The sequence below is a fragment of the Pieris rapae genome, chromosome 5 (genome assembly GCF_905147795.1).
Source record: "Pieris rapae chromosome 5, ilPieRapa1.1, whole genome shotgun sequence".
Taxonomy (NCBI): domain Eukaryota; kingdom Metazoa; phylum Arthropoda; class Insecta; order Lepidoptera; family Pieridae; genus Pieris; species Pieris rapae.
In genome coordinates, this window is record NC_059513.1 from 940,513 (window position 1) to 955,138 (window position 14,626).

General features: G+C 35.1%; 1 protein-coding gene across 4 annotated transcripts in view; it reads right to left on the reverse strand.

Annotated features, from left to right (window-relative positions):
* Window positions 1-14,626, reverse strand: part of LOC110996789 (nucleolar protein 4) — a 105,099-nt gene that overhangs the window by 27,823 nt on the left and 62,650 nt on the right. The window lies entirely within an intron of this gene.

The following is a 14,626-nucleotide window of genomic DNA, read 5'->3' on the forward strand; positions in this document are numbered from 1 at the left end:
CGGTGTGCCCGTCTCTGGGCTTGAAGAAACGTTACAGTCGATATTAAACCGTCAACCGACGCAAGCGACTGAGCTATGTCCACCAGTGGTGTCACCACAACAGTGCTCAGCAACACCACCGCGAGGGGATCGGCCCTTTGCACCGACATGCGCAACACCATCGGATTTGCTGCTTTCTTCCTTAAGTGACACTCGTTACCACCTGGTACTGACGGTTCGCACAATGGTACTGAGAACGCTCCGGTGCCAAGTTCAAGCAGCGCATGCGAGTCAAGCACTGATCTGGTACTTAATCAGGTGACCGACAAACTAGTAAGTGCGTTGAGCACAATTCTGGTAAGATCTAACTCCATTTATATTTCTAATTTTGATCCGTCTTTCAAATATTTCGATATATGGTGTGAGCAGGAAGACTGCGCGGTTGTCTAATTATTGGGATGACCGTGAGTGTGTATCTCTGATTGGATATTGTTTGAAAGGGGATGCTAAAGTGTGGCTAAATGAGTGGCTTAGTAATGATCATAGTTGAGAGAATTTAAATAGCTTTTTCCGTAGCGAGTAGACTTAGCAAATATTTTATTCGACGTAATGACAACAGACTCTGATAGTTATCTCACGTATTGCGTGTTGTACGAGGAATGAGTGAAGAGTTAATTGTCGCAGTAGTTATTTGGGGTATTAAGGACCCACAAGTTCGCGCCGCCGCGACTTGTGCTAATTTATCATCGGAAGGCTTAGTTAAATTCCTCTCATTATATACCAAGCCCCTAGAACCGCGCTCTATAATACAAAATCACGTTAAAAGGCCAAATTTGCGAGATAATTTCTGAAAACGAGATAATTTTCAGTCTAATATTAACTGTTCATGATTCATATAGGGAAATTGGTCATATACAAATTTTGTGTCCTAAAAAAACTAAGTATGAAACCGCACCAGAGACTCAATCTACAAACAATTCAAGTTTAGATAAAAGGCAGTTTTCTAATATCAAAATTATTTGCACATTTTGAAAGAAGGTAGGACATAAAACGGAGGACTGTTTTGTTCGACAGCGTTCCGAGTCGAGCGGTAGGCTAAATTAGTTATAGTTTACCGCCCTTATAAAATGTCGTATGATGAAAAATTACGCGTTAGAGATACCATAAAAGATGTGTTAAATCAATAAATAATTAGAGATAGAGATTTGTAAAGAAAAAAAGCGATTCAGATAGGCTTTGTGTCGACTTTAAACTTAAAACTCAAAGACACTTAAAATACCCGCTTCCGTTAATTGAGGACCATATTGTTTGGCTAGGTAAAGCTACCTATTATATTTACCTTGATATGGCTACTGGCTTTCACCAGATAAAATTAAATAAAAAACATCGACAGCACTCCGAGATTCGTAACACCTGAGGGTCACTATGAGTACATAAAGATGCCATAAGAATTAGGCAATGCACAGGTTGTATATCAACGAATTATATCAAATACGTTACGATTTTACATAGATTCAGGCAGAGCCCTTGTGTGTTGTAATTGTGTATATGACGTATTATTACCTAGTAAAACAATAGAAGAGGGTTTAGGTACATTACATGATGTGTCAGAGATGGGGGTAAGGGTAAGGGACCCAGACAGGCTTTTCCATTAATTTAAAAAAAAAATGTAACTTTCAGACTACGGAGATCGAGTATCTATGCCGAGTCATTAGCAATGGTCAAGATATGAAGACATCGTGCATTGCGAGGTTGACTCGCAAGGGTGTGCATTTCAATGGCGGCGATTTTGTATTTGTGCCAAGCTGTTGGTAAGCTAGACTCCTGTATGCGCGGACCATATGTGGTTTTAGCGACGTTGTCGCAGGACAGATATGAACTAAAATTAGTCGCTGGTTCTTATGGTAAAGCTGCCGCGGAATACATGTTGCCCTGGCGCGGGGAATGGACCCTGATGTGTGTGCCGCATTCTTTGAGAGTAAGTAATTTTTACTTGCCTTTTCAAAACTTATGTATGTTGATAAATGTTTGTGAGAACTGTAATTTTATTAGGACTGCTTATCATATAGGTAGTACCTATTTTGGTAAAGACCTGCGGGAGTCTTGTGTGATAGTAATGGAGTCGCTCTTACTATCAATAGCAATGGATTCGCTCTTGCTTAGTGTGATGTACAGTAATGGAGTCGCTCTTACTGTTAAAGCAATGGAGTCGCTCTTGCTTAGTGTGATTTACAGTAATGGAGTCGCTCTTACTGTTAAAGCAATGGAGTCGCTCTTGCTTAGTGTGATGTACAGTAATGGAGTCGCTCTTGCTTAGTGTGATGTACAGTAATGGAGTCGCTCTTACTGTTAAAGCAATGGATTCGCTCTTGCTTAGTGTGATGTACAGTAATGGAGTCGCTCTTACTGTTAAAGCAATGGAGTCGCTCTTGCTTAGTGTGATTTACAGTAATGGAGTCGCTCTTACTGTTAAAGCAATGGAGTCGCTCTTGCTTAGTGTGATGTACAGTAATGGAGTCGCTCTTGCTTAGTGTGATGTACAGTAATGGAGTCACTCTTACTGTTGATAGCAATGGAGACGCTCTTGCTATGTAAAAAAAAAAATGAACTAATGTTGTGTCGAGAGTAATGGATGCGCTCTTACTTTCGATGAAGTTATGTTAATTTAACGTTATAATAACAAAAATCATGTAATTTTAAGGTGGCGCTGATGATGACGATAGTCCTTCACCACAACCACCGCACGTGATACAAGAGTCATCAGCAGGTCAAGTTTCAACATGCCAACCTGCCTATCATCACACGGGCGAGGACGCACCGTCGTCAGGAGAGGCCGAATAAGCTGTAAAAAGTCAAGTGACGTGTAGCAGTGGGGTATACTGGACTAAACTGGTTTTCAGGCTATATAAGCACGGCGCGCTGTATGGTCGGGCGCACTTCTTCGACGCTCGCACTAGATATAGGACGTTACTATTGTTGTTGAATTTGTGGTTAATTTCGTGTAATTTAATTTGGTTATTTTTAGTAATTTTATTTGTTAATTTCTTACTATATATATATATATATAGTAAGAAATTAACAAATAAAATTATATATATATATATATATATAAATATATATTTAATTATTTAATTAATTAAAGAGGAGATTTATTTAATGAGAAAACTAAACTCTTACAACTACCAGGATTACATAACATACTAGATACAGCAAAGGGCTAGTATTCGCGTGCAAGGTCGCCCGGCGCCTCAATGGTCGTTCTACAGTTACCGTCGCTGTTTTTGTTCGTTTACTTATTTAGTAATTTTATTGAGAGCTACTTTTTTCATGACATTTTTAATGGTTATTTAGCTTTTTGCTAAAATTCGTGAAAAATGAATGGTTATTTTAGATTACATTTAAGTAAGTGGCTTTTGTGTAAACGCGCAAAGCTATAGAATTTAATGTTATTTTGATAGTAATGAAAAGAATTAAAAAATTACGACGGTTTTTTAAAACTAATTTTGTATTTCATAAATTATTTTATGCTCCATTCGTTTAGTTACAATATGACTATGGTACTCTTTGTTAGTCCCCCATCTCCGCTAATGGGCATGGGGCAGGCAATTTTATGCTTGGTTGCTATGGTTTTTGAATAATCTATAACAGAAAGCCAGACCGACAGACAGAAAAGAGTGTGTGTGTGATATTATTGTTGTATTATACCAGGACATTATGAAAATGTTGCACTACGTTAGTTAATTTGATGCTATTCCATATAACGTAATATCGTATATCAAAGCTTAAAGTTTCATGTTAAAGTAAAAAATACAATCTGGCTTGTTATTTTTATAGTTGCAGAAAAATTAAGAATCTGCAGCATTCGTGTTATATAAAACTGTCCACAAATAAATTACAACGGTAAAACAAGAAACCTTATCCAATGTATCTCTGTCATCTGAGACTCCGCCATTTTGAACCGCCCTCGGCGGGAAAACTGACTTTGGCGCCAATTTAGGAGCGTCGTGGCCAGTGTTGTCATTTTCTTAATAACATCTTAGATATTATAGGGCGGCGTATATTTTAAAATATAAAACTTAGAAAGAATTTGTATTTTTAAAGCATTTAACTTTAGTATCAGCTTTCAAACGACTCCTGACTTCCAAACACTCATAATTATTTAATCGCAAACATTTCTGTAAATATACAGATTTTATGAAATACCAATTGATATGATAAATATATTTTTTTATAACTTTATACGTAAATATAATTTTTCCTTGTGTAATAGATATTAAGGTAAATCCGAAATACGAACAGAGACAAAAAATAGCGATAATAACCGTATCTGTATTCAATTAGCAAATAATGACAGATTGTTGATGGCCATTTTGTAACATAATCCGGCCAATTTTATTAACTAAAATATACCAATTGATATAATTATATAAATGATAAATATGTTTTTTTATAAGTTTATACGTAAATATAATTATTTCCTTGTGTAATAGATATCAAGGTAAATCCGAAAGACGAACAGAAACAAAAAATAGCGATAGTAACCGTATCTGTATTCAATTAGCAAATAATGACAGATGGTTGATGGCAATTATGTAACATAATCCGGCCAAATTACTAAGTACCGTGTTACGTGCTAAAACGTTAAAGTACAATTGTATTAAGTAGGGTTATAGACGTATGTATTCCTTTAATTGCATTTTTTCTTCTAAATACTCTATTAATAATAGATGAGGCCTTGAGATCGTGCATTGTGAAACTTCATTTGATGCATTGGTAATAAATAAAGATGATCTATCGTTTTGACAGTCAAAATGCAATTTGTAATCATAATTTATTTTGTATAATTTGTATTAAAACTTCAATAGTATATAGTACAGATTCTTTCACTTAACGCGCCAAATTTACCTTCAGACATGTCGTCTGTAAAACGAGTGTCTAGTTAACAAAAGTGGTGTGAACTGTTTTAAAAAGTTGTTGCAACCCTTAAACCAGGTTGTATCCTTAAATAACTTATAACGCACCATATCGTCTTCAAAAAGAATACTTAAATCGATAAAAAACTTTAATAATTACCTTTGGCAGAACATGTTGTAGCAATGCACCAGCCTTGCGTTTCGCCGCCATCTTGGATTCACTTGGAACACTTTTGTCTTTGGTTTCAATAATTACAATTGACAACTCAGTTCATTAACCCCATTTCATTTGCTGTAACTTTGTTTATACTACGATTGCGTTTTTTAATAAATAATTTGTTGCTAATGTGGAAATAGCAGAATTGTAAATATTTTTTCAAAAATACATTTGTTTTTGTTTATGTAAATAGGCAGGACTCTCTGATGTTCAGTAATATGCAAACTCACATTGCGCTCGTTTCTTAAAACCCCCGAACTCAATAATTAATCCACAATCTCAGATTGTTTTCAAATCAAATCAGCTTTGGTTTAGAATGAAAGTCCATTGGTGCACAACAGGGAACAAACCTACGATATCAGGGATAAGAGTCGCATGCTGAAGCTAATAGCCCGAACCCAATAATTAATCCACAATCTCAGATTTAAAACAACCTGTTATCAGACCGTGACAGTCGATCGATCTCCTATCTGTATCCCAATAACCAAACCCTACGATCACAATCCATTTTTGACGACGAATAAAATTAAAACATACATGTCCATGTTTAAAACATATCAAATAGCTTTTTAATTATTTAAAAAACTGGTGTAAATTAAAATCTTAAGATAGGATATTGGCACAGTTGAACTGTCATTTTCCTATTCCACCTATTCAAAGTCATAGTGATTTTTTTCGAATCTCCGGGAAAACGAAACCTATTGTATGAAGGGACAGCAAATTATATTTTCATTTTGTTCAGGATATAAAAACAAAGAACTACCCACATTTCTATAGTTAACCTACATGAGGTAAAATAAATTTAAAAACGGGTCAAGTCGGAACAAAGGCTAGTTAGAATGATAGTTTTTATGCAAACTTTTAAGCTCTGATTATGACAAATACGACTTGAAAGCTTTTGTGACAGCTATACAAGACAACGTTACCAGGAAGTATTTTAAATTATTTTTACAAGGCACAATTTTATTTTTATATATAGCTCTAAAACTTATTTTCTCCTTAAAGCCACAGCCGGCATCGTGATACTTTGCGATGCCATCATCATCATGATGATTAGCCACCAAAAAGCTTGGTGTGCAATACGGTACTTTACTACAGCCACCGCCTGCAATGGTACATGGAGTACTGTTATCAGCTCTGAGCGGGCCAATTCTTAAAAGGCAATGCACCTGAGAGCCCATGGGCAACGGTATCATTTAATATCAGTTAGAGGTGAGTTTCAATAGACGAATGAAACTGCAGGTAATCCGAAGAACTATGAACATTCGAATCATTTTAATAATTATGCTGGTACTAAACGAATTAGTATCAATACATCAAGGAATAAATAATTATTAATCTTAGTTTATAATGTTTTCTCAGTAAGCGAATTTTTGTACATAATTCATATGAGAAATAAAGTTATTCTAACCTTAAGAATTACCAGTATTAAGTGTACAAGGACCAAACTTTTTAAATTCGTTTTAACTTTCAATTTATCAGTTCTTAATTTTTATTACTATGTTAGGAATATTACATACCATTAATTCCGAGCTAACATAAATACTCTCAATTATTTTGATTAAACAAAGCCCAATCAAAATCTAAGTGATTATTACTGAATAATATTTTTTTATAGAATTTACGGCACGCCCAAACAGGCAGTCATCACTGGACATCTTTTCAGATTTCTACTGAGTGCCGACCGAAGGAGTAAAGTTTTTTTGAACAACTGGAGGTCATATCTCTCAGAGAAGACACACCGGTAATCGATTCACAAAGCTCACTGGTTTGCAAGGTGATGCTGATGAAAATTTCAATTGATACGGCTGATGATGGAGAGGCGAAGAGAACTTGAAGAAACTGATCGTGATTGGTAAAAAAGAAGGCAAGAGTGGCTGTACTCCAACCAGATAGACCCATCAAGTGTAAGATGAAAAGACTCATTGTCATCAAAACTGTACACTGTCATACGAGACACGCTGGACGGAAACAGGTGGAACCAGATAGTGCGCTCCAGACGCTGTCGTGCTAGCCACGATGCTCAGACATGACCTGCTGATTAAAGAGAGTACGGTGTTGAAACGAGACAGCATCAACCCAAACAACTCTTCAGAACACTACTTATTTTGAATACGCACTAACTGTTTCGTATAGTCAAAGGTACATACAAAATATTAATTAAACAAGCGTTAAATTATCAGTAATAAAAAGACGATTAAAAAGCTCTAATAACCTACTTCCAGGGAGAATGGAGATAGACCGGTAAACAATGGTTTTCATTCAAATGTATTGTGCAAACCAACGGGCGTTCCCTGCGAAACGGGGCGTTTTTCAAAACGGGGAGATCGTGAAATTAGTACGCGTTAGGGTTCCCTTGTTCACTTTAACGTGCCGTTGTTTTAAAAAACAAATATATAAGTCTAAGCGCTGCGGCTATGTGAACTTGGAGGAACTGGTCGTGGATCAAGTGAAAGACTCAATGTCCACAAAAGGAAGCGAAATAAAGAAATTCTTCGCTCAAACATGAGCGAAGCTGAAGAGAGATGTAGTCACATTTGCGATCTTTTTTGTGATATCCGAAATGGATGAGTCTCGCTCTGGGGAAACCGCCTTTTTGATTACGTCCTGAGCCAGAAACTAGAATTTAAAAATTAAAATATATCATGCCATCTTTGTACGCTATGACTGCATCAAGGTTCATAAACCAAAAAACTTCGCAGGCCTATAGCAGCTGGTCCACTATAATTTCCCGTATCTCAAGAAAAGTGTAGTAAGATGCTACTGGAGGGTAACAGAAACAAACTGATATGGAATTAATTAATCTAACCAAAGTGTATCAGACAATTTTACGAATAAAAGTTCTCTACTGAAGTTTTTGTAGACTGATTTTGCATACCGAACCCCCTGATCCCTGACCCGCTCAATGCATTCCGCACTGCCCCAGGCCCCTCCGATACACGTCTGTCAATATCACGATTTGCCTCCTATTGATTTTAACATTTTGTTTACTGGCAACATCGACTGTCATTTTAGGGCTACTTTTACGTGCAAATAGGGTTTTTTTTTTCATTTAAAACGCGTTCTTTTTTTGAATACAATACGTAGACGTAGTCTGTGTATTTTCAATATACATCAACAATTAATGTAAGTTTTTATAGACAAATGCTACTCGTTGTAAATAACTCGTAGTTATAAATATATTTATGTTTTAAATGAAATAACTGTTTTATAATTTACGCTTTGAAATTATTATCTAGTTCCTATCAATGTAACGTTTATGTGGAATATATTATTGTCTCTGTTTTACTTTTTAAATTGACTGTAATTTTTGTTTTAGTTTCTGAGCAAAGGAGAGTGTTATTAAAATTGTAGGTTCTGTTTCTCACAGAATAAACGACTCTTTCTAATCTATGGAAACAATAGAAAGAAATACTGGTCGGTACAGCAACATTTATTATATTTTATTTTTCTTGAGGTAAAATTGAAAACTATTGAAATACTTGCGAAGGTGTAGATTTCTATTTTTTTGTGTCCGGTAGGTATATTAAAAATATTGGTAATCTACCATTATCGTAATTTTTGTATGCGGTAATCGAATCTTGGAACATTCAACCAGTGCGTTATCAATCGCCTATAGGAAGCCGTACATATATATATATATATTATTTAATAACGTATTTATTTGATTTATCTATCTATCTACCAGGCTTGCAAGTAAATAGACAAGATCATCTAATATATCTTAAAAGAAAGTACCAGGAACGCATAATCGTAGTGAAGCTTTAAAGATTAGATCGTAAAAGGCTCTTTTCAGCTTCACATTATGATTATGTTTTTGTCCTAGATTTACGCACTAAAAGCATTAGATATATAAATTTATGGAACAATTGATATAAAAACTCACTCATAAGAGTATCGATGTAAGTAAGTAAGTAGCAATGTTGTCCACATTGCTACTTTAAATAATACATGATATGCTCTTTGAACCTGAAAAGATTTATTGGTCTTTTCAAAACCAAAAACTGACTATCTTTACACCTCAGTTTTATCATTAGCTCAACACTGCTCACACTTTAGACATACAATACAAGTCTTCTATTGAAGTGAAACTTCTTTAGGTGCCTGAGGGTAACATTTTTACGGATCGTCACGAAGTTGTGCAGCGTTTTTGTCGAAGAAAAGGGTGAGAGGGATTGAAACCGATTGAGAGAGAGTAAGAAAGGGAGATCTAGTAAAAATACACGGTATTGGTTCATGTATTCCTTTAGTAGTTACAGTACAGTAGATAGATCTTTGTGGAGAACACTTGGGGAGGCCTATGCTGAAAAGCAAGACAATCAAGAAACCGGTGTCTAATGGGAAATTATATGATAATATTTACATTTACCTTAATTTAATTTCGTTATTAAGCATAAGTAGTGTATAGAGTAGAAGTAGGATAAAATGTAACTTAAATGATTGTTAATAAAGGCTATATTTATTTATATTTATTTATTTATATTTATTAGAACTTTAGATGGCAATTCTGTCGCATAACGTATGTTAACAGTTAGGTTAACAGTGTGAAAAAACACATGGAGTGATCATATACTGGTACATGATCATCTAGTGAGGCTTTTTTTTACCTTGGTAATAATTATTTTACTATTTATTTATTACCCATAAGTTTCACTTCTGAATATAAATTTGTACGCACGCACTTTTAAAATATCTGCATCCGTCACGATCCTTAATAGAACAAATTTTCAACGATCAAATATCTAGTAAAATAGCCAAGATACGAAGTGCTTTGACTTTTTTGTGTTTTTTTAGTTTTGCCTTGTTACCAAACATTTTACTCGCAAAATGTATAAACAGTAGTAGATGTTGTAATGTACAATTTACCTAGAACTACATAATTCCATTAAAAGGCAGGTTGGATTATGTCCAGCTGACACCGACCTTGTAACAACTTGAGACTAGGAATGTATAATGTAAAAGCGATCCTACTGTAATGTATTTTAAGTATAAATTCAACAGACGAGTTTAATTATCTAAATTCAAAGTCTTTTCGGTTTATGTGCTCCTAATAGAAAAATAACAATATATACCTATAGTTTATTAGGTTCAAATCAAAACATACCAGGGTTTTAGAAGTCTCTTATTTCTCGACAGCGGGCTTCGTTTGATTGTGTTTGGTGAAACAGAATAACGGATAAAGTCTATAATTAGACTAGAGATGCTGCTTCTTTGAAAAACTATGATTTATAGAGAAGTTACGTCTCGTATTTAATACGGTTGGTTAGATGTGAGGGCGGAAGCCAGCATTAACAGTATGTATACGACACACAGTTCCAAATTTTCATACTAAAATCTATCTATCTATTCGATTAGCTGTGCTTTACTTGTAAAAACCACTTAATTCTGTGGACTTGACACTAGCGCGTGAGTCATTATAAGTACTATTTTAACTAGGTAACTAGTTTAAGTTGAAAATTCCGCGCAGCGTGTCCAATAGTGAACGGCCTTCGTGTTATCGTAAAAAGTACAGAGCGGGCGCCGCATGTAAACTAGGACTTAGGGTATTTATACACTTACCACTTGCACACTAGTACTTAAACATTTTTATATTACTACATAGTATAAAACAAAGTCGCTTTCTCTGTCCCTATGTCCCTTTGTATGCTTAAATCTTTGAAACTACGCAACGGATTTTGATGCGGTTTTTAATAGATAGAGTGATTCAAGAGGAAGGTTTATATGTATAATAACATCCATTAAATAGTGGAGAAGTAATGTTATTTTTGAGGTTTCTAATGTGATGTCGTAAATAATTACATTTTTTTCGCTTACATTGCAAACGCAGGCTGAACCCTACGAGTTTTATCAAAATAATGCACTAAGTATTGTACACATTGAAAAGGTCTACAGAAAAGTTCGTGATGGTATATGTCTATCTGTTATGGATAACCCACATTTTTATATACAACGTTCACAGATTTTCTGTAGTGTATTTAGTATCAGCATTGCACCCGTGCGAAGCCGGGGCGGATCGCTAGTTAATAATAAATTAATAAGTAAGGTAACATCTAAAACCTTTAATGCTGGCATTTCAACCACAAACAAATATTTCGTTCAAGTATTTTTGGAGATTCTTGACACCCCCCCCCCCCTCTATCGCGCCGTAACGTTTTTCTGTACCCAATCGTAAAACGTTTTGTTACCACCGAGTGACTCATTAAACCTAAAAGTTAAAATTAGTGTGGTGTAAAGTATCGGAAAGTCGAAAATGAATGAAATATTAACAATAACGCGAATTCAATCCCCGCCCCGCATCGTATATTTTTTCTTTAATTAGCCGTGGAACGTCCTTAAGGAAACGATATCAAATTTGTGCTCACATTTATTAATTTTCAACTCATATTGGTTTACGGTTTTAACAAAAACTATTCTAACTGATGAAGACTTTTGAAGTTTCATCTGATTTAAATAAATTACGGCGTTTATATTTGAGTAATCGGGCGATGGTATATCCTAGTATATAATGAGTATAGTATCTGCTCATTACCCAGACGTTATTCGAAACGGGTGCCACTGTAACGGGTTCTGAGAACCACAGACATTTATGCTCATACTATATCCAAAGATCTTGCACTACGAAATCGCTTGGCAGTTTATTAAAAAAAGTGTAAGCGTACATGTCAGAAGTGAAATTTCTTTGTCAATTAATTCTCACTAAGGTAAAAGCCCCAATATATGAATGATGTATTTGTATATCTATATTCACACTGTATAAGTGCTAATGATAATATAAAAAAATAAAAAAGCCTTTACTGCACAAGACGTTAAGCGACAAAATTGCCATCTAGTTTTAGTATACTAAACGAATTCATTAACCAATAGCGTGTATTTTGTCTCGATCTCCCTTTCTCACTCTCTCAATCGCTCTCTCCCTTTTCTTCGACAAAAACGCTGCACATCTTCGTGACGTTTCATCCGTAAAAAAATTACCCTCATGTACTCATGTGTATGTAACTGAACTGCATTGTATTTGTATTAACATAATTAGGTAATTAGGTAATAATTCCCAAATACTTTTATTTTATAGAACGGGTACAAGCGCGCAGGAGGCATTCTCATGCCATAAGGCTCGCATTGTCGACCATTTAAGAATTGGAACGCTCTTTTCTTGAAGGACCCTAAGTCAAATCGGTTCAGAAATACTTTAGTGGGCAGCTGGTCCCACAAAGGTGGTGCGCGGCAAAAGCTGCCTTGAAAAACGCTCTCTTTTGCAACGGCAGACATCGAGGTGATACAAACCCGACTTCCAATTAAAAGTAGTCCTAACTGCAGAGTCACCACAGAACTCATCTCTATAGAAGTAATGGGTACAAAGTCTCTGCTTACATGGACAGTCAAGACAGTACAGTACAAGGACAGAATAGATAGCTTCCGTGACGGAATTTTCCGTGAAGAACAATAGTTGCGGTCTTCAAAATCATTGAATAAATCCATTTTCTCCATTAAATCAGATACAAGATGTATCTTTGCGTCTGTAGGAGGATTTTTAATAAAGATCTATTAGATCAAAGACCGTCAATCACGTGTTATAGCCCGTATAGAGCTCAAATATATTTTTTCATATAAACCCATTTCCACGCAAAACGTATCTAGGAACAATTTTATTAACATAAGAGATTGTAAATCTACTGTTCAATGGTACGTGTCTTGTGACCTATTTAGGATGTGCTGGCCTTGCAGGCCATAAATGCAACCAATACCTACTATATGAAGATTCCAAAACACCTACCACTCTGCAAGATTTAAAAACAATTGATAGGAAATGGTGTATATAAAATCTCGATTCATCCCTAAGAATTCGCGCTAATAAGTTCCTGTCTACATAATAGATGTCGCGCGGGCAATATTTAAAGATATATTAATTGGTTTGGGTCAGTACAAGGTACGACAAATCCTTCTGTATATTGTTTATTTCTCAAGACGCACGTTCGTTTAAAGAAAATTGTCTAGCATTTTTTAAGGGCTGTTTCTAATATTTTTTAATTATCCTAAGCGTCTTACCGATAATTGGATGAGATTTAAAAAACTCAACCTTGTTCAAAGGCTGTCCATTGTTAACAGTTTTACAAATAAGGTCATAATTGCCGTAATTTTTATTAACTCTTTAAACTCCTCCGAGAAACTCCACGCCAGTATTTTAAGAAAACAATTCTAAAACAAAATCTCAATTAGTTTAAGGCGTTTTGAGATATCGTCTTTAATCAGTGGCTATAACCTCTTTTATGTCTTGGCCTCAGATTTCTGAATCTGTTTTATGACCATATTTAAATCTAATAGGAAAATAGGTGATCAGTCTCCAGTGCCTGACACACGTCGTCGACTGTTTGGGTCTAAGACATGTCGGTTTCCTCACGATGTCTTCCTTCACCGTTCGAGCAAATGTTAAATGCGCACATAGAAAGAAAATCCATTGGTGCACAGCCGGGGATCGAACCTACGACTCAGGTATGAGAGTCGAGTCTGCTGCAAGAGATTTCGTCTTAGACCATAGGAAATACAAGAGTTTTTCATTTATTTTTCAATCTCTTGTAGAAGTTACACTATTATTTATAAATAAATATTTTTAAACTTCTCTTAGTGAAGTTTTTAATAAGAAGAATCGTTTAAGCGTATTTAGCACATAATGACTAGGATAGAAGCCCCAAATAGAGTTGTTACTTACAACTAGAACTAATACATACTAGAACAATTTATAGGCAGCCTCCTTCAGTTGCTAACTTATTCAAATAAATTCAAATATATTTAATTCGATTACTGGTGTTCAAAGTTAGTAGAACAGTTTGATGGTCGAGAAAAAAACTCTGTATTTTACGTAGGTTAGTTAGAAATTACTTATACACTTTAAATTAAAAGTTAAAGTACATGCAAAGTACTAGCCGTTATCAGTATTTTACCGTAAACAATTCGATTACTTGCGCGCTGCACTCCAAAATTAAAAGTTAGTTACGGTAAACTTTTTAATATACTGTTTTTGGCCATAACTAGAGAGAGATATATACATATATATATACTTAAATTGTATATATGGATATGTGTTTGCTATTTTAAGATTTTTTTATCTATCTATCTTCTCTACTTGTTTAAAGACTCGTTTATATTCTTTTTTTAAGTAGTGGTAACTACCAGGATCATATAACTTTAAGTAGGTATAGTCATGTGGTGCCTCATGTACCATCAAGTGAGCTTCGATGAGTTAGTAACAAGGCCGATTTCACAAAACAATGCCTTATTACATGACAAAGGAAACCTAGCTACATCGATGGGCTAATTGCAATTTTTTGCAGTCACCACACACTAATGCCAAGGTTAGTACTTACTCATCAATCCATGTATGCACTTATTATTAATACTTATGTACTAAAATTAAAACGCAATCGTAGCACTCAATAACAAACCTCTAACACTTATTTTTGGTAGTTTTTTGATCGGATAGTTTCGCGAGTATTTTTCTGGGATCGCGAAATACGTCCGACAA